Source organism: Apium graveolens, chromosome 11, assembly GCF_009905375.1.
Source record: "Apium graveolens cultivar Ventura chromosome 11, ASM990537v1, whole genome shotgun sequence".
Taxonomy (NCBI): domain Eukaryota; kingdom Viridiplantae; phylum Streptophyta; class Magnoliopsida; order Apiales; family Apiaceae; genus Apium; species Apium graveolens.
In genome coordinates, this window is record NC_133657.1 from 127,627,149 (window position 1) to 127,648,108 (window position 20,960).

Consider the following 20,960-nt stretch of genomic DNA (forward strand, 5'->3'; position numbering starts at 1 on the left):
ATATCCCCTCCGTCTCACAGAACGGGATACATCTCCTGATGATCTGGTCAGCTCCCTGTCTAAACAAATATGGTTCATCCCACATATACCACTTCACCTCATGCAGAAACTTCTTCTTTTACGCGGATGTCAAATTGGGAGGCATTATATTGCTGACAAGATAGTTTACAATATCTGCAAACCATGGTTCTTCCTCCTGAATTGCAAACAACTGCTCATCCGGAAAAGATTCATTGATTAACGTCCTATCTTGTGAAGTAGAATCGGGATTCTCCAACCTAGAGAGATGGTCAGCTACTTGATTCTCGGTACCTTTTCTATCTTTGATCTCTAACTCGAATTCCTGAAGTAAAAGCACCCAACGAATGAGTCTCGGCTTCGAATCCTTCTTAGAAACCAGATAGCGAATAGCTGCATGATCAGTGAATACTGTCACTTTCGTACCAAGCAGATAAGATCGAAATTTCTCAAAGCCAAAGACTATAGCCAAAAGCTCCTTCTCAGTAGTGGTGTAGTTCAATTGGGCCCCATTTAAAGTCTTACTCGCATAGTAGACCACATGGAAGAGATTTTTATTGCGCTGTCCCAGAACTGCACCTACCGCATAGTCACTCGCATCACACATCATTTCAAACGGTTCTGTCCAATCTGGTGCTGTAATAACTGGTGCCGTGATCAAACTCTCCTTGAGAGTCTCGAATGCTGCCAAACATTCATCATCAAATTTGAAAGGCACATCTTTCTCAAGTAAATTGCACAACGGCTTAGATATCTTTGAAAAGTCCTTTATGAATCGCCGATAAAAACCCGCATGACCGAGAAAACTACGGATTCCTTTCACTGAATTAGGTGGGGGAAGATTTTCAATGACTCCCACCTTGGCCTTGTCCACCTCAAGACCTTTGCTAGAGACCTTATGCCCAAGGATAATGCCTTCACGCACCATAAAATGACATTTCTCCCAATTAAGCACCAAATTAGTTTCCACGCATCTTTTGAGTATGGCGCGCAGATTATTCAAGCATTCATCATATGAGTGTCCAAAGACGGAGAAGTCATCCATGAACACTTCGACGTTATTTCCAATCATGTCAGAGAATATAGCCATCATACATCTCTGAAAGGTGGCCGGGTCGCCACATAACCCAAACGAAACTTTACGAAAAGCAAATATGCCAAATGGACAAGTGAAGGTAGTCTTTTCCTGATCCTCTGGTGCAATACAAATCTGATTATACCCGGAATACCCATCCAGAAGACAAAAATACTCATGTCCCGCCAATCTTTCCAACATTTGATCAATGAATGGGAGAGGGAAGTGATCCTTTCTTGTGGCTTTGTTCAATTTTCTATAATCCATGCATACTCTCCATCCTGTAACTGTTCGAGTAGGGATGAGCTCATTCTTTTCATTTGCGACCAGAGTGATACCTCCCTTCTTAGGAACACATTGTACAGGGCTCACCCACGAGCTGTCAGAAATAGGATAAATGATGTCTGCATCTAGCCATTTCAGAATTTCTTTCTTCACCACCTCCTTCATGATTGGGTTTAGTCTTCGCTGCTGTTCCACAGTTGGCTTACTACCTTCCTCTAACAGAATTTTATGCATACAATATGAGGGACTTATCCCCTTGATGTCTGCTATAGTCCATCCTATAGCCGATTTGAATTCTCTCAAAATCCTTAAGAGCTTGTCTTCCTCACTACCTGAAAGGTCAGCTGAAATAATAACAGGTAACGTAGATGAATCACCTAAAAAGGTATACCTCAAGTGTTCAGGTAATGGTTTGAGCTCTAAGGTAGGCGCTTCCTCTATTGATGGTTTGAGCTTCCCTTCAGCGTTCTTGAGGTCAGAAGTACCAAGAGATTCAAATGGTATATCTAGCTTTCGCTTCCAGGGAGAAGCGTTCAGATATTATAATTGCTCGTTGCTATCTTCATCATCACTGTCAAATTCCCCCACTAAGGCCTTTTCCAATGCATTAGACATTAGCATGTGATCGAGTTCCGAAGTAACCGCAGAATCAATCACATCCACTTTTAAGCACTCCTCATCTTCTGTAGGGAATTTCATTGCCTTGAATACGTTGAAGGTCACATCCTGATCTTGAACCCGCATAGTAAGTTCTCCTTTTTGCACATCTATCAAGGTACGGCCAGTCGCCAAGAAAGGCCTCCCCAAGATGATGGGAATCTTTTTATCTTCCTCAAAATCCAGAATAACAAAATCAGCAGGAAAGAAGAGCTTATCCACCTTGACGAGCACATCCTCAACTATGCCCCTTGGGTAAGTAATGGAATGGTCCGCCAATTGTAGCGACATGTATGTGGGTTTTGGATCAGGTAGGTCCAGCTTTTTAAAGATCGACAACGGCATCAGATTAATGCTTGCTCCCAAATCAGAAAGGCACTTGTCAAAAGTTAGATTGCCAATGGTGCAAGGAATGGTGAAGCTTCCTGGATCTTTCAGTTTTGGTGGTAACTTTTGTTGCAGAACCGCGCTGCATTCTTCCGTGAGAGCAACGGTTTCAAGGTCATCCAGTTTCACCTTCCTTGAAAGAATAGTCTTCATAAACTTCGCATAACTAGGCATTTGTTCCAGAGCCTCAGCGAAAGGTATATTGATGTGAAGTTTCTTGAACACCTCCAGAAACTTCCCGAACTGTCTATCCAGCTTTTGTTGCTGTAATCTCTTAGGAAAAGGTGGTGGAGGATAGAGCTGTTTCTCCCCTGTATTAGCCTCAGGCAGAGTGTGTTCAACAGTAATCTTCCTTGGTTCCGCCGCTTTCTCCCTTTGCTTAGATTCTTCATCTCGAACTTCAGCTTCGACTTCTTTTGCCTTTTCAGCATCAGCTACTTTTCCAGACCTTAAGGTAATAGCCTTGACTTGCTCTTTAGCTTCCTTCCTGCCTGGTACTTCCGTGTCACTGGGAAGAGTGCCAGGTTGACGATTGAGCACTGCATTGGCTAATTGACCGATTTGATTTTCCAAGGTCTTGATAGAAACCGCCTGACTCTTGCACAACAGCTTAAGTTCCTCAAAATCAGCACTAGTAGGTGCAGCTGCACTTCCCTGTTGAGGATATGATTGTCTTGTAGCATACTGCTGTGGTTGCTGGAATCCAGGTGGGTTAAACTGTTTACTCACTCCTTGCTGATATGGTGGCTGAATAGCATTCTGATTATTTCCCCAGCTGAAATTTGGATGATTTCTGTTGTTAGGATGATAGGTTGCTGGCACAGGCTGCTGTTGTCGCTGATAATTATTCACATACTGAATAGATTCGTTGACAAGAGAACACTGATCCGTAGCATGAGAACCTGCACAAAGCTCACAAACCATAGCTATTTGATTAACTCCATACGTAGCCAAAGAATCAACCTTCATTGATAGCGCTTGGAGCTGGGCTGCAATAGCAGTGGCTGCATCAACTTCCAGAATACCTGCTACCTTGCCTGATGTCATCCTCTGAGTTGGGTTTTGATGCTCATTTGCAGCCATCGTCTCAATAAGATTGTACGCCTCAGTATAGCTTTTAGCCCATAAGGCGCCTCCAGCTGCTGCATCGAGCATGGGCCGAGATTGAGCCCCCAAACCATTATAAAAACCAGTGATTACCATCCAATCCGGCATTCCATGATGTGGACATTTTCTCAACATTTCCTTGTAGCGTTCCCAAGCCTCGCACATAGATTCTGTAGGTTGCTGCGCAAACTGAGTAAGAGCACTCCTTATAGCAGCAGTCTTTGCCATTGGATAAAACTTCACCAGAAACTTTTGCGCAAGATCTTGCCACGTAGTGATTGACCCAGCTGGTTCAGAATGTAACCAGTCTTTAGCCTTATCCCTCAGTGAGAATGGGAAAAGCCTCAACTTGATAGCCTCGTCAGTCACGCCATTATACTTAAAAGTGCTGCAGATCTCGACAAAATTCCTTATGTGCATGTTGGGGTCTTCAGTTGCCGCTCCTCCAAAAGAAACAGAATTCTGCACCATCTGAATAGTGCCCGGCTTGATTTCAAAGGTGTTAGCTTGAATAGCCGGATGAAGGATGCTTGACTGAATGTCATCAATTTTAGGCCGAGAAAAATCCATAAGAGCTGGATCAGCTTGAACAATATGATCTCCCATGTTTACTAGTTCTTTCTGCTCAGTTCCTGAATCCGAATCCTCAAAATCTAACTTCTCCGGTGTATCAAGAACTTCGTCTTTCTCCTCAGCTGTATCTAAGGTCCTCTTGCGAGCACGAGAACGAGTTTGCATAAACGTTTGCTAAGTACCTGAAACACAACCGAAAAGAGTAATTAACTACTATGTCCTAATCACTGAGTCCTAATGACCAATGATGGTAAGTACATAAACTAAACAAATACGCCGAGTCCCCGGCAGCGGCGCCAAAAACTTGTTAGGGCGAAATCACGCACTAATATTCACGCAAGTATACGCGTTCGCAAGTAATATAGAATACTTTCTAGTTCGTTCCCTCAGAGACTCAGACTAATTTATTGTCTAATTTAACTCACTCACCAATGTATGATTACTTCTCAATGTTAAGATAATATCACTTAAAATTGTTGATTAAATATTAACTATAATTAACTACTTAATTAACCACTTAACTAACACTTCAATTTATCAATAATAAAACACTCATGAGATCACAACTTCATTATTACTTCCTTCTATAGCCATTGTTATTACCTTTAGCATGTGACAGTGATGATATTAATCGAATAACACAAAACTGATAAAAGCCAACTTTCATTGTACTAATACCATTCTACCAAACATCCACAATTAAGATAGAAATTGAATAGTCATCAATTATGTTGAGTTCCTATATGTCTACAGAAATTGACAACACAATGATTTAAGCACAAGTTATTCCTTTTGATTACATAGGGCAAATAAAACTGTTAGAGTTACCCACTAATCATGCACAACGTACATGAACCTATGCTAGCATGGCAAGTTCTAAATCTCAAGATCCACCGTCGCTTCACAAGAGATTAACACCCTATCTTATATGTTCGCGACGCACATAAGACGAATACGCACAACCAATACTAGATATCATGCAATCATCACACACTAAAGTATTAAACAATTAACTAAAGAATTCCATAATAAATCCGTTGCAACCCCATGATCACGATTAGCCCATAATAGAACTTATCGCCATCATGGGTTCATATGAAATCATGATAAACGAACACAAGAAAATAACAACTAAACTAATTATATTAAAACAGAGTACATCACTAGAGTAAATAAGTCAAAGCAAGAAAACTAGCATCCAACGTTACAACGAAACAAGAATCACAAGAATATATGCTTCCTCTTCGTTGCTGTGTGCTAAATCGGTCTTCTTCCTTATCTCCTTCGCTTCTTGCAAAACACAATCTAAAACATAATCCCCTCTTAATACTCTGTGAAAAACGTCTCAAATCTACTTATATAATAGTCTCATAAAACTCAGATTACATAGAAGTTGGAAGCCAAATAGAAGTAGAAGTCTAAAACAATATGTTATTTTCCCCGACCCTGCGCGGCCGCTCAGCATTTCTGCGCGGGCGCGCAAGGCTGCTGCGCGGCCGCTCAGCATTGCTGCGCGGGCGCGCAGGACCCTACTGGAAAATTTCCAGGTTTGCTCCGTTTCTTCGCCGTAATCTGCCCGTTCTTTTCCTCTCGCAATGGTGAACACATGCCAAGGCTTATTCTTGATGATTCCTCCTCCGAAATGCAACTAATACTCTGAAATGCATAAACACTAGAAAAACGCATCAAATACACAAAATACTCGATTTCAAGACACCAATTTAAGCCATTTTAAGACGTTCTAAGTGGTATAAAATGCCACTTATCATGAAGCTTATGAGTTGATTGAACTGATGGCTGCTAATGAATACCACAATCCTTCTCAGAGATTAAATCAAGGCAAGGTAGTTGGAATTCTAGAGGTCAGATTGCCAATGCATTGTTGAATCGACAACCTGGTACACTACCTAGTGACACAGAAGTTCCAGGTAAGAAGGAAGTTAAAGAGCAGGTTAAGGCAATTACATTGAGGTCTGGAAGGGTTGCAAACCAAGAAAAAGCTCAAGTTCCAAAATCTGAAGATGTGGCTGAAGAAGATATGCAGAAGGAAGCAGAAGTGGAACCAGGGAAGACTACTGTGGAATACACTCCACCTGAGGGTAATACAGGGGAGATCCAGATCTATCCTCCACCTCTTTTTTCTAAGAGGCTGCAAAAGCAAAAGTTGGATACGCAGTTTGTGAAGTTTCTGAAGGTGTTCAAGAAACTTCATATCAACATACCTTTCGCTGAAGCTCTTGAACATATGCCTAGTTATGCAAAGTTTATGAAAGGTATTCTCTCTCGGAAAGTGAAGCTCGATGACTTAGAGACCGTTGCTCTAACGGAGGAATGCAGTGTGGTGCTGCAATAAAAGTTGCCTCCGAAGCTTAAGGATCCTGGAAGCTTCACTATTCCTTGTACCATTGGAAACTTGTTGTTTGACAAGTGTTTATGTGATTTGGGAGCTATCATCAATATGATGCCTTTGTCTATCTTCAAGAAGTTGGACTTACCTCATCCTAAGCCTACTTTTATGTCCTTACAGGTGGCCGATCGCTCTATTAAATATCCACGAGGCATTGTGGAGGATGTCTTGGTCAAGGTGGACAAACTCATCTTTCCTGTTGATTTTGTAATTCTTGATTTTGATGAGGATAAAAAGATTCCCATAATCTTGGCAAGACCATTCTTGGCTACTGGCTGAACCTTGATTGGTGTGCAGAAGGGTGAGCTCACTATGCGAGTGCTGGATCAGGATGTGACCTTTAACATATTCAATGCCATGAAATTACCTACTGATAACGAGGAGTGCTTAAAAGTAGAATTGGTCAATTCTGTGGTTGCTTCAGAACTTGATCAAATGCTAAGGTCTGATGCCTTAGAAAAGGCCTTGTTGGGGAATTCAGATAGTGAAGATGACGAAGGTGATGAGCAGTTATAGTATTTGAATGCTTCTCCTTGGAAGCGAAGGCAGGATATGCCATTTGAATCGCTTGGAATGTCATAACTGAAAAATGCAGAGGGGCGTCTCAAGCCTTCTATTGAGGAAGCTCCTAGACTTGATCTTAAACCATTGCCTGAACACTTGAGGTATGCTTTTTTAGGTGATGCATCTACTTCGCCTGTTATTATTACATCTGTCCTTTCAGAAAGTGATGAGGAAAAGCTCTTGAGAATTCTGAGAGAGTTCAAATTAGCAATTGGGTAGACTATAGCAGATATCAAGGGAATCAACCCTTCTTATTGTATACATAAAATTCTGTTAGAGTAAGGAAGCAAGCCAACTGTTGAGAAACAAAGAAGGCTTTAATCTGATAATGAAAGAGGTTGTGAAGAAGGAAATTCTCAAGTGGCTAGATGCAGGGATCATCTATCCTATTTCTGACAGTTTATGGGTGAGTCCAGTTCAGTGTATGCCAAAGAAAGGAGGCATCACGGTTGTTGCTAATGAGAATAATGAGCTCATTCCTACTCAAACAGTCATGGGGTGGAGAGTTTGCATGGAGGAAGGATCACTTCCCTCTTCCTTTTATTGATCAGATGCTTGACATGTTGGCTGGGCATGTGTTAGGAATATGTGGTGAACTTGATGACAAGTTAAACAAGACACCTTAGTAGATTTTACTTAGTGAATTTTGTATCTCTCAACGGATGTTCTAATATAGTCCCGACGGATGATCTTTATAGTCCCGACGGATGATAACTAAACATCCATCGAGAGTGTAGCTTATGTAATAATAAGTATTGTAGCACTTTTCTGCAAACAACAATGTCTTAGTCTAGTAGATTCTGTAGGATTCTCTAAGTCATGTTGACTACTAGATTGATATACAGAATAGGTTGGCTAACTGTAAATATGAGATGTCTTATAATTCTGTATAATTAAAATGGAGTCAAGTGACAGATAGACTCCCGACTGATGATCTACAAGGCTCCCGACGGATGATCAACATATTCCCGATGGATGTTCAACATATTTTCGACGAATGATCATATTCAAAATAGCTGTTGATAGTGACAACACAGTCACATGCATCGCGTATTTGCAAAAGTAATGTGGTAGCCTATTAAGCAGGATTTTGAGAAGTAAGAAGCATTACCATTTCCATGCAAATGTAAAGATATTCAAAGATGTTGGATATAGTAATGTAGCAGCATGATATTAGACTAGATTCATTTTTGTTTTATTGTCTTGTCTTATTATCATGTAACTTGGTGATATATAAACCAAGTGTAGCAAGTAGATTCATTTTTTACAGAATATATCTATTATCTTTTGAAAGCACTTTATGGATTGAAGTAAGCTCCTAGAGCCTGATATGATACTTTGTCAAAGTTTCTCTTAGAAAATCACTTCATAAGAGGTACTGTTGACAAAACTTTATTCTTTAGAAATGTTAATAGCTCTAGTATACTTGTTCAAATTTATTGAACAAAGTAAGTATGAAATGAGCATGATGGGAGAACTAACGTACTTTTTTTGTTTACAAGTTAAGCAAGTTAGTGATGGAATATTCATTAGTCAAACCAAATATATTTATGATCTTTTAAAGAAGTTTGATCTAATGGATTGCACATCTGCAAAAACTCCCATGGCCACTGCAATTAAACTAGAATTAAACTCTACTGAAAAGTCTATTTCTAGCTATAGAGGCATGGTTGGCTCACTTCTGTACTTAACAGCTAGTAGGCCAGATATAATATTTACTACTTGTCTTTGTGCTAGATTTCAGGCTGATCCTAGAGAATCTCACTTAGTAGTTATTAAGAGAATTTTCAGATATCTCAAGGGAACGCCAAAACTTGGCATTTGATATCCTACAGATTCTGGTTTTGATCTAACTGGTTATTCAGATGCAGATTATGCAGGTTGTAAAATTAATAGAAAAAGTACAACAGGAACCTGTCAATTTCTAAGAAAGAAGCTAGTATCCTGGTTCAGTAAAAAACAAAATTCAGTTTCTACTTCTACAGCTGAAGCTGAATATATTGCTGCTGGTAGTTGCTGTGCACATATTTTATGGATGAAAAACCAACTGTTGGACTATGGTCTGCAAGTGGACAGAATTCCTATTTTCTATGATAACACAAGTGCAATTGCCATCATTGAAAATCCAGTACAACATTCAAGAAGAAAGCACATAGACATCAAGTACCACTTTATTAGGGAACATGTGATGAATGGTACTGTGGAACTTTATTTTGTTCCAAGTGAGAAGCAGCTTGCAAATATCTTTATCAAGCCACTTGATGAATCCACCTTTTCTAGGTTGGTAAGTGAGTTAGGTATGCTTAATTATTCTTAAATCATTTCAGATAATTTTGCAAGTTGTGATGCAGCCAGAAACTTAATTGATTTTTTCTGCTTTAGATGAAATTTTGGCTAAGTCAAAATTTACATATCGACGGATGTTCATTATCCATCGAGTTTGATCATCCGTCGAAATAGTATAGCCTAGTAAAAATCAATTACTTTTCTGGATTATTTTAAACCCGACGGATAATTGCTCTATTCTCATCCGTCGAATTGTCTACATCTTAGCCGTTAAAAGTACTAAACATTATCCATCAGATATACTTACAGTCTGTAAGTCTATCACGACGGATAATTGGCTATGCTCTTCCTACCACTAAGTTAAGTGAGATTAGGAGGCTAGGTCTAAGAAAAGAGTGGAGTTATTTGTGTGATGTAGTTACTAAGGTGTTGTCTTGTAAAGTAAGTAGTTTTAATTCTGTCAACACTGCCATGCTTAACATGCTTTATATGCTAGTTACTGATAAGTACCATAATTTCAGTGACATGATTATGTTTGAGTTAGGTTATAAGTTAGGGGAAATTAAAAAGAGAGCTAAAAATGTCTTTTATGCTAGATTCTTTATGATTCTTGCTAACCATCTTATTGAGGATATTGTCAATGAGAACCCAACCAACAAACTGGATTATTGGGTTCAAGAAAGGAGAGTGATTGGAGATCTTAACAGAGCAAGTCATTACAAAGAGGTGACCCTTTTCTTTCTTCCAATTATGGAGGGCCCTCAGGTGAGTGAGGTAAGCACCACTGTCTCTACTATTCCAACCTCCCAAATTTCTTTGCCTTTGAGTGTGGCTATGGCATCTGTGTCAATGACCCAACAGATGCCTACCCAAGCCACCAAAATAAAAAATTTCCAAATCGAAAACAAAGAAAACCCCCTTTGGTTTCTCTCGAAAGAAACCAGTTACAAAATCTACCAAAACTAAAGAGGGGAGTCTGAAGGATGGTAAGATAGGTGAGGTATAGGGTGAACATCAAAGAAACCCCAAGGATAAGGATGGAGAGGTAAGTGTACCCAAGCTTAGCCACACCACAGTTTCCCAATAAACTGTGGTGGTTAATAGGGAAATAAGCACAACTCTAGTTTCATCCTCCCAAAAGGATGTTACTATTGAAACAAGCTCCCAACTAGGAGCACATGCCAAGAGGGTAAGGGACACAAACTCACCCTAAACTTATTCCAGAAAGAAGAGATCCAAAACCATTGGGGATGCACAGGGAACACACACAGTGCAAACTGAAGCTAAAGACTCAGTCACTGCACCATCTCAAATTCAGATTGATGTGGCTTCAATAAATGTGGAGTCACAGCCAAAATCTTTAATCATAGAAGCACCTCAAACACCAAACTCTCCCATAAATTCTCTGGATGAGGATATGATCAACACATCAATCCCTGATTCTCCTTCTTTAACTCTGTTGGAGAAGCCAAAATCTAGTGCAAGTGAGCATCATCTCTTAGATGATTTGTTGGCTCACTTGCCAATTCTTTCAGGAATTGTTGAGACATCTGTGCCCAAATTATTATCAATCTACACAGAGTCTAAAATAGTTTTCACTCCAAACTCTATCATTTCTTCTATTCCGGTGGATATTGTTCATCCGTCGGTTAGTGATTGTATCCCGACGGATGTGCCTAACAGCCGTCATCCGTCGGCTATCCTAACTACTACCCCAATGGATGTTTTTCATCCGTCGGTACTCATTATACACACTGAAATTTCAATAATTGTTACAAGTGTAGACGAGTTAGTAGTTGTACAATCAATCTTAGGACTGAGGGAAGGGAGTAAACTGAGTGAGAGGCTGAGTTGCACTCAGGAAAAAGAAGAGAAAAAGAGTGAACAAATGCAGGCTATTTCTTCCATCCTGGTAAAAGTAAGTGAGGGGAGTTCCACCTTAGTAGGTGAAGGTGAGGGTGTGAGGGTGGTGAGCCAAGGGGAGCCAAGGGGAGCCCTTGATGCAAGAAAAGAGAAAAAATGAGAGAAAAGCATGTACAACTGAATGGGAAGAGCCCATTGTAAGTGAGTTAATGGATGTTAATGAGGCTGAAAAGAAACAACTAATTCAGCAAGAATATCAAGATATTTTAGACTCTGTTTCTTTTGAAGCTGAGGCATTTACTGACCCTATGTCAGCATATCAAGTTCTAGCTGAATAGGACAATGTGCCTGCAGAAAGGATGCTAAACTTGGTGCATACAACTGCTTCAATGCAAAGGGCAAAAGATGCCATCTCAGCCATGCCTCCCACAGCTGGTGATGATGTTGATTATGGAACTGGTGAGTCTGAAGAGTTCTTTGGAGATGAAGATGATGATGAAGAAGAGTTTATGTACATAGGGGGGGAAACATGCCCTAGCTCTAGATCAAACGTTCCATCTTGGGTGTTCTCTAAAGAATGTGATGAGCAACATTTCAAGACTACTCTTTTTCACATCATTCAACAGACTCAGACAACTCTTTAAGCTACAACTAATGCCAGAACCAAGAAACTTCTACAAGCACACCTCAACTCTCTATAACTACATCAAATACAAGCTCTCGAACACAATCAAGATGTCACTTCAATCAAAATAGAGATTAACCAAGTCAAGAGGGATGTCTCTGAAAGATTGGATGCTAAATTTCCAGATACAACAGTACTTGACATCAACAGATAGTTAACGAAGAATTCTAATCTTGCAACTAAAGTGGATTCCCTGGACACAAGACTGAAAGCAGTAGAAGCCTCTCTCACATCCATTCATCTATATCAAGCACAACAAACTAAGTTATTTCAAAAGCTGGTGGCTGCACAGACTTCTACCTCCACTCTACTTGATGATAACAAACAGGGGGAGAAAGATTCAATTATCCCAGTTAGTCAAGGAGAGCAAATCAGTTGTAACACCCCCAGATTCGGGGTCAAGGATCCGGGTCGTCACGGTCTTTCTTTCCACAATATCACTTCACTTAATTAATAATAAATAACCTTATGCTGTGACCCCACACTAACACACACCACAACCCGTTATAGTCTCAGAGATGAAATTGAAATAAGTACAAGTCCTTGAATCCACAATTAAAAGTTATTACAACCCAAAATGATTACTTGATAAATTTACAGTTAATTGCCATTATCTGCCACAAGTTATAATTATACATAATTAATTCTTAAAAGTAGAATGCCTGATCTACCAATAGATCTACCTCTGCAGCTATAGCAGCTACAACATCAACGGGAAGATGCGGGATGCTTCCCACGCGCTTGCACTGGGTCTGCTGGAGTCTGGCCATCTTTCCTAACTGTTGTTGTGTGATGAAGAAATAAAGCAAGAGTGAGCCTTACAGCTCGCAAGATAATATATAGTGATAACAATAATACAAGTATCTAAATGGATACTTACTAGAATTCTTTATCACGTGTAAGGTAATTACTTACTGGATATAAGTTTTAAAAGAAGATGAAGTTACCAATTACTTCACTATACTTATACCATTTTTAGAAATATACTTGAACTACTACTGTTCAAAGTATAATAAGATTCACGAGGTCATCCCATAGATGAGACCATAATTAAAACTTGAATATATTTGATCTTTGAAATGTTTTGAAAATAAATGAAGTTACGAGATACTTCATTCAATGGATACACCAATAGAACTATTTGACCCTGTCAATGCTTCGGCAACCACCCATTAGTAGCCTTTCGATCGAAATGCTACGGGTAGTGTTGCAGAATTATCCAAATGGATGATGAACTCATTACGGGAGTTTGCCGCGCCAGGAAGACCACTTACGATGATCAGTCGTAGTAGTACAACCCCACCATTTTCTACATGTAGAGGAGAACCTGTCGGATTTACTTGTCAACCGAACACTGAACTCCTAAGGAATGGACCGCCTTAGCGGAACTTCCAGGCCATTTGGGCCAATATAATAATACGTCTGGGCCGGCGCTACTCGGCCACTTACGCCACTCCTAGTTCAGATGAAATCCATGACTCTGAAACGTAAAGCTCGTCCCCACTTTCCCCAAGTAGAAACTTGTTGATACGGCTCCACCAAGAAGTCGTATCTAGTTGGAAAGGAAAACTCACCGATATTTCCCAGGCGATGCCTGTTAATGGATTAACTTGTTCCAAGAATTTTACTTCCCGAGTATTGGGTAAGTAATCAAAACTCTTTTATCAAGACAGCAACCTTGTTGCGAATATAAAACACACCACAGAGCCGGATCCCTCAGGTTTTGAGCGAGTATTTAAATACCCTTCGACAGGAGGATCTTAAATATAAAAATGAGTTTTGGGATCCGCTCTGTTATGGATTAAAACTACTATATATAATTGCTGTATTTGACACTAAGGAACGTGAGCTTCGAGGCTCGATTTGACTGCTCTTGTGTTTCGTGACTCAATCTGCCTTAACAAGATGCCTACGTACCTTGCTGATTGCCAAGGATCAAGTCAAAAAACGTAGTTCTTGTTGGTGGGGGTGAGACCCCTTATATAGATGTTGGGAGTCCTTGAATTGGACTTGGTATAGGAGGCTTGGTGGATAAGCCTCTGAATTAGGATAGACTTAGGAGTCCTAGGAAGTAGGAAGTTGATTCCTTATCCTTTCAGGTCCCCTTGAGGCTAATCTCTAAGGATTTATATCCTCATCGGGACTCTTTTCAACATCTGATTTCTCCCTTATTAATTAATTACGAAATTAATTAATAATCAGGGCTTTTTGGGCCTTTTTTATTCCACCAGGCCTAATCTGGTCCGTCAGACTTAACCTTTCTGGTCTGAATATTATACATCTTATTATTATTGGGCCTAGCAGCCCATTAATTATAAAATCAGGACTTATTTATCCCTATCATTTGCCCCCCAACTTTTGGGAAACATTGATTAGGTTTCGCAGAAGTTAAATCTATTCGTTCCCTTACAGGGTTTCGTTTTTGCGTAAAGTGTGGAGCGACCTACACATTTACAACGAATCTTCCTTTTATTCAGAAATTATCTTAATTTCCAGGAATTTTTCCCTAATTTTCTGGAATTTTCCCTAATTTTCTGGGATTTTTCCTAATTTTCTGGATTTTTCCCTTAATTTCTGGGTTTTATCCCAATTTTTCTGGATTTTTCCCTTAATTTCTGGGATTTATCCTAATTTTTCTGGATTTTCCCTTAATTTCTGGGATTTATCCTAATTTTTCTGGATTTATTCCTTATTTCTGAAAATATTAATATTTTTCAGAAATTATTTAAGGAATTTCCTTATTTTTTCTGGATTTTTCCCTTAATTTCTGGGATTTATCCTAATTTTTCTGGATTTATTCCTTATTTCTGAAAATATTAATATTTTTCAGAAATTATTTAAGGAATTTCCTTATTTTTTCTGGATTTTTCCCTTAATTTCTGGGATTTATCCTAATTTTTCTGGATTTATTCCTTATTTTTGAAAATATTAATATTTTTCAGAAATTATTTAAGGAATTTCCTTATTTTTTCTGGATTTTTCCCTTAATTTCTGGGATTTATCCTAATTTTCTGGATTTGTTCCTTATTTCTGAAAATATTAATATTTTTCAGAAATTATTTAAGGAATTTTCCTTACTTTTTTTTTTTTTTTTTTTTTTTTTAATACAGTTTTCGACCAGGAATCCATTCGACCAGGATCCTGGTCGAATTAACTCCCATATTGCCCTGGTCGACAGCTTTTCGGGCAGGATGCTTTCGATCAGGAATCCTGGTCGAATTTCGGCCAGGATTTTTCTCTTAATTTTTTTTTTTTTTTTTTTTTTTTTTTTTTTTGTCGACTAGGAATTTTTCGACTAGGATTTTCGTCCCTTTCGGTCAGGATTCTTGTTTTTCTGACCGAATAAACCATCTTCCTTGCCTTGGTCGAAGCTATTTCGGGCAGGGCTAGTTCGACCAGGATTTTCCCTTGGTTTCTAGTCGACAAGGTTTCAGGCATGGCTTTCTCGATCAGAATTCTGACCCTTTCGGTCACAACTCATTCAAGGAAAAATACAGTTCGTGCCTTGATCGAATTGGGTCAAGAACATGTTAATGCATATATTTTCTTAGGGTCATACGTCTGGGCTGGACTCTATTGGGCCCTTGATTTGGGCCTGGATTTTATGGGGCTATCCTCTGGGCCCATTGTTTTTTTAACTGGGCTTTTAGCTCACGGGCTTATTTTAACCCTATTCCAATATACTGGGCCTTTTAATTGGGTCCCTTTCAAAAAGATATTAGGGCCTCAAACAGGGCTTTTATACCTGGGCCTTAGCTCTGGGCCTTTTTAGCCCTACACACTTGGATTTTCCAAGATTCTTATAAAATTGGGCCTTATCTCTAAGTCCAAATTCCAGGTTCTTTCTTCTAAGGTTTTTCTGGATTCTTCTAGAATCTTTGAAAAATTAAAAATTCTTTATTTGGTCCTTCCAGGAATTTCCAGGATTTTCCAGAACCTTCTCTTTGTTGGGCCCAAATGGGCTTTTTGAGGCCCAAACCACCTCTTCTTTGGCTATATAAAGGTGGGTGGGGGGAGTGTTCCTACTCACACTCTTCACTCCTCATTCCTTCCAACTTCCTACTCTCTCAACCTTCCTTCCCTAGCTTTCAGCCTCCTTCCTTCCACAGTTTCCAGGCTTTTCCCAGCTTTACTAATGGCTGACAAGAGTTCTGAGAGGGCGGCCAAGATAGCCTCGGCTTCAAAACGAGGTAAGGATATCGAGATCCGCTCTTCATATATGTCTTTAATTGATATGATTAACACTAGGGGGGATGAATATCCTTCCACTGCACATCTCGACTCCTTTAATCACTGTAATACTTGGCATAACATAGATTTCAATAAACTAAATGCTCGTTATAACGTCCCTCCTCCCTTTAGACTAGTCCCAGTCTCTGGTGGTGACCGTACTTGCCACTGGAGGCCTGATACTCTCTTCATCTACACCGACGCCCTTAATGCTGGGCTTAGGTTCCCTTTTCATCCTTTTATCCCTCATCTTTTGGCTGACTTACAAATTAACCCGTGTCAGCTTCCTCCAAACGCCTGGAGGAATATTCTATGTTTTATGGTTTGTTGTCTTAGGGAGGGCTTTCCTCTTTCTGTAGCCGTTTTTAGGAAAGTCTTTCAATGTTACAATAGTTCTTCCAATATTTGTGGCTGGGTTTATGTCAAACAAAGGCCCAAAAGCAAACATATCTTTAACATCGCCTCTATTCCGGATAATAATCCAAATTGGAGGAATAGTTTCGTCGGGTTATGTTGGGAGAATGGCGATTGGGGCACGCTCTTTCGATCTTCCTTCGGGAAGGTCAGTGATGGTAGCCTCAAATCCATTCACTTAACTCCTGAAGAAACTATCATTTATAATGGGCTCACTCAGGATGATGGCACCACCACCAGCTGGACTCTTTTAGAAGAGTTTTCCCTGATTCATGTGGGACTATCCTCTGTTTCTCAACAGGGTATTTCTCTTCCCTTCTCAATTTTTCTTTATTTCACGCATTATTAACATCACTTATTTTGTCTTTTGCTTTGTTTCAGCTGCTAAGGAGATTAACGAGGACAATGTACCCTTGGTCGAGGAAACAGCTAGGATGAAGAAAGCTCGGTTAGCAGGCCTAGACACCAGAGGAAAGGCGACAGAGCCTATCTTCTTGAGAAAGCACAAGGAGCCTATGGGGGAGGCTTCAACTGAAGGAGCTGAGGGCCATAATGCCCCTATCACTGCTGCTGCCCCTGCTGCTGCTGCTACAGGCGCCTTTCAGCCTCTCTGGGGATTCCGCCGAGGGGATACCGTGGTTGGTTCCACGAAGCATGCTTGGGATTGGTCCTACCATAGCGTGACCCCAAAGGACTTTACTGATGTGGTGGCCACCCCTGACCTTGAGAGGATTAAGCTCATGGGAGCCCAATCTCTGGCTTCGGTATGCCTTCTCTTTTTTAAACTTATTTCTCGTTCTTGTAGCACTTTCTTGCCTTATACTTTGTTAATTGTTTTGTTTCAGTCTAACGCCTACTTTCAAGGCGCTGTGAGGCAAGCCGAATCATGGAAGCGGGCTTCTGATAAGGCCGATAATGCCCTCAGGAGGCAGCAGAAGAAGTATGCTACCCTGGAGAAGAAGCTCAAGCGCAAGGAGGAAGAACTCGGAGAGTCTAACGCCGAGCTGGTGGTACTTCAGGCGGAGAAGGATAAAGCTATAGACAATTATCTGGACTCGGAGGAGTTTGCCCAATCCATGAGGATTAGGGATGATTCAGTCTTTCCCGAGTTTTTTAGGACTGGTTGGGACACGGCCCTTGGGACCGTGAACGAGGCTTGTCCTGATATTAACCCGGCGGACTACATCTGCCCTGACGATGAGGCTTTGCTACAGAGGTTTCGTACCAGAGTAGTTGTCTCGGATCATGTTCCTCAGGATCCACTTCTTCCTCCTCCCGAGTCTTTTTCTAGACCTGCTGAGGATGACAGCTCTTCCTCCTCCGAGACGACGGAGACATCTAGCGAGAGCGGAGAAGACGATGATATGGACGCCGAGGGCACCTCAGCTCCTTAGAGCTTTTTCAGCCCTGCGTGGCTTTTTTTTATTTTCGAGACTTTATTTATCAAACTTTTGTAACATCTATCAGATCTATCTCATTTATCACCTTTTATGCTTTGCATCCATGAATTTGATTTTTATTTGTTAGGCCACAATCATACTTTGAAGAACTTATGAATTTCATAAAATTGTCTGGGATTCGTCCCTTACACAAGTCTTAATAAATTTCGTAATAAAACTAAAACATATAAATCCTAAGCAAGCAAAGCTTCAAGGTGCTTTTCAACCTACTCGCCATCCTGACGAGTGAGAATCGTACTTCGACCATCTTACACGTAGTAAACCTTCAGGTTTTGTGCGTGCCAGGTTCTCGGGACTTCAAAACCATCCATAGTCTCCAGCTTGTAGGTTCCTCTACCCTGAACGCTCTTGACTCTATACGGCCCTTCCCAATTTGGGGCAAGCTTTCCTTTCTGTCCGACACCAGAAGCCTCTATTTTTCTCAAGACTAAGTCACCTTGTTTGAAAAACCTCTCTTTAACCCTTAGGTTGTAGTAGAATGAAGCCTTTTTCTGATATTCTACTATCTTTGCGTGTGCTTTATCTCGTACTTCATCGATTAAATCCAGGGCTAACTTCTGCCCTTCCTCATTTTCTTTTTCATCAAAAGCCTGAATCCTTGGAGAAGAATGTGATATCTCCACGGGAACTACTGCTTCCGCCCCATATGCCAACATGAAAGGAGTTGCATCTGTCGTGACTCTACAGGTAGTCCTATAAGCCCATAATATGGGAAGTATCTCATCTACCCAATTATTTCTCGACTTTTCGATCCTCTTCTTTAGTCCATCCAGGATTATCCGATTTGCTACTTCCGCTTGCCCATTGGCTTGCGGGTGAGCCACAGAGGTGAATCGTAACTCAATTTCATTTTCTTCACAATACTTCTTGAATTCCTCATTGTTGAATTGCGTTCCATTGTCAGTGACGAGGATACGGGGAATTCCATATCGGCACATAATGTTTTCCCACAGGAATTGTGCAACCTGCTTAGTTGTGATTTTGGCCAAAGGTTTGGCTTCGATCCACTTGGTGAAATAATCAATGGCTACAATCAGAAACTTCCTTTGTGCTGTGGCCATAGGAAAAGGCCCTAGAATATCCATCCCCCACATAGCAAAGGGAATAGGTGAGTTGATAGAGGTCAGCATCTCGGGGGGTTGTCTGGCGACTGGTGCATGCTTCTGACAACGATCACACTTCTTTACATATTCTTTGGCATCAGCCATCATTTCTGGCCAATAGAAGCCTAAACGAGTTATCTTATGAGCCAAGGCCCTGCCCCCCAAGTGTTGCCCACAAATGCCTTCATGCACTTCCTCAAGAGCCAATCGTGCCTCATCGGGCCTGAGACACCTCAAGTAAGGAACCACGAAAGATCTTTTATATAGAATCCCATCTATCAAAGAGTACCTTAGTGCTCGAACAGTTAACTTCCGTGCCTCAATTGTATCGCTTGGCAACCAACCGGTCTGAATGTGAGCCTTGATGGGATCAATCCATGACGTCCCCAAGCCTACGGGAGCCACAAGTTTAACATCTATACTTCGTGTCTTCAAAACACGGAAGTACACACTTCCTGAACTTTCTTCAATCTCAGATGAAGCAAACTTTGATAGCGCATCTGCTTTAGCATTTTCTTCCCTTGGAATGTGTTCAACATGGCATTCATTAAATTGGGTCATCACAGCCCTTACTAGGCGAACATACTTTGCCATCGTATCATCCCTTGCTTCAAATTCTCCCTTTACCTGGGATATGATCAACTTCGAGTCTCCACGGACCTTTAAGTTTTTGACTCTAAGTGTCCCAGCTAGACCAAGGCCAGCAATCAGGGCTTCATACTCTGCCTCATTGTTTGTGGTTGGGAAGTCTAGCTTCATGGCATACTCAATTAAGAATCCATCAGGGCTTTGCAAAACCAACCCTGCTCCACTGGAATTTGTTTTTGATGCTCCATCAAAATAGAGAACCCAATATTCTTTCTCCTTGTCCCCATTGTCGACTCCCTTGTCTTGAGGTGTGGTATCTTCCTGCCCCCCGACTTCTTGGTTGGGTATGGTACATTCCACCACGAAGTCAGCTAGTGCCTGGGCTTTTATGGCCATACGTGGCTTATACTTGAGATCGAACTCTCCCAACTCTATTGCCCACTTAATTAGTCTCCCACTTGCCTTGGGACTGTGAATGATATTTCTCAGTGGCTGATTTGTTAGCACTTCGATTTGGTGAGCTTGAAAATAAGGACGCAGCTTTCTTGAAGCCATCACCAAGGCTAAAGCGAATTTCTCAATGGCTGAATAATTCAACTCAGCACCACGCAAAATTTTGCTGACATAGTATACGGGTTTCTGGACTTTCAGTTCCTCCTTAACCAACACCGCGCTCAAGGCGCTTTCTGAAACAGCCAAGTACAAGAATAAAACTTCACCCAGAACTGGCTTGGCCAACAACGGGGCCTGGCCCATATACTTCTTTAACTCTTCAAATGCCTTCTGATTTTCCTCACTCCATACAAAGTCTTTAATGTTCTTTAATGACTTGAAGAATGACAAGCACTTGTCTCCTGACTTGGAGATGAATCGTCCTAGCGCAGCAACCCTTCCTGTGAGTTTCTGAACATCCTTGACAGTTTTTGGGGGTTCCATGTCCAGGATTGCCTTTATTTTATCGGGGTTAGCCTCAATTCCCCTCTTTGAGACCATCAATCCCAAGAATTTTCCAGATCCTACTCCGAAAGCACACTTCGTGGGATTCAACATCATCTTGTGGTACCTCAGGACCTCAAAAGCTTCCCTCAAATGGGTTATATGATCAGTCTTTACTAGACTCTTGACTAGCATGTCATCAACATAAACTTCCATAGTCTTCCCAATAAGATCCTTAAAAATTTTATTCACCAACCTTTGATAGGTGGCTCCTGCATTCTTGAGACCAAACGCCATAACAAGATAACAATAAACACCAAAG

At 40.7% G+C, this 20,960-nt stretch overlaps 1 non-coding gene across 1 annotated transcript; it reads left to right on the forward strand.

The window, feature by feature from the left end:
• Positions 1-3,635: 3,635 nt before the first annotated feature.
• LOC141698936 (small nucleolar RNA R71) lies at positions 3,636-3,742 on the forward strand. The gene has a single exon (XR_012565432.1). It is a non-coding gene; the product is annotated as a small nucleolar RNA R71 (small nucleolar RNA).
• The last annotated feature ends 17,218 nt before the right edge of the window (positions 3,743-20,960 follow it).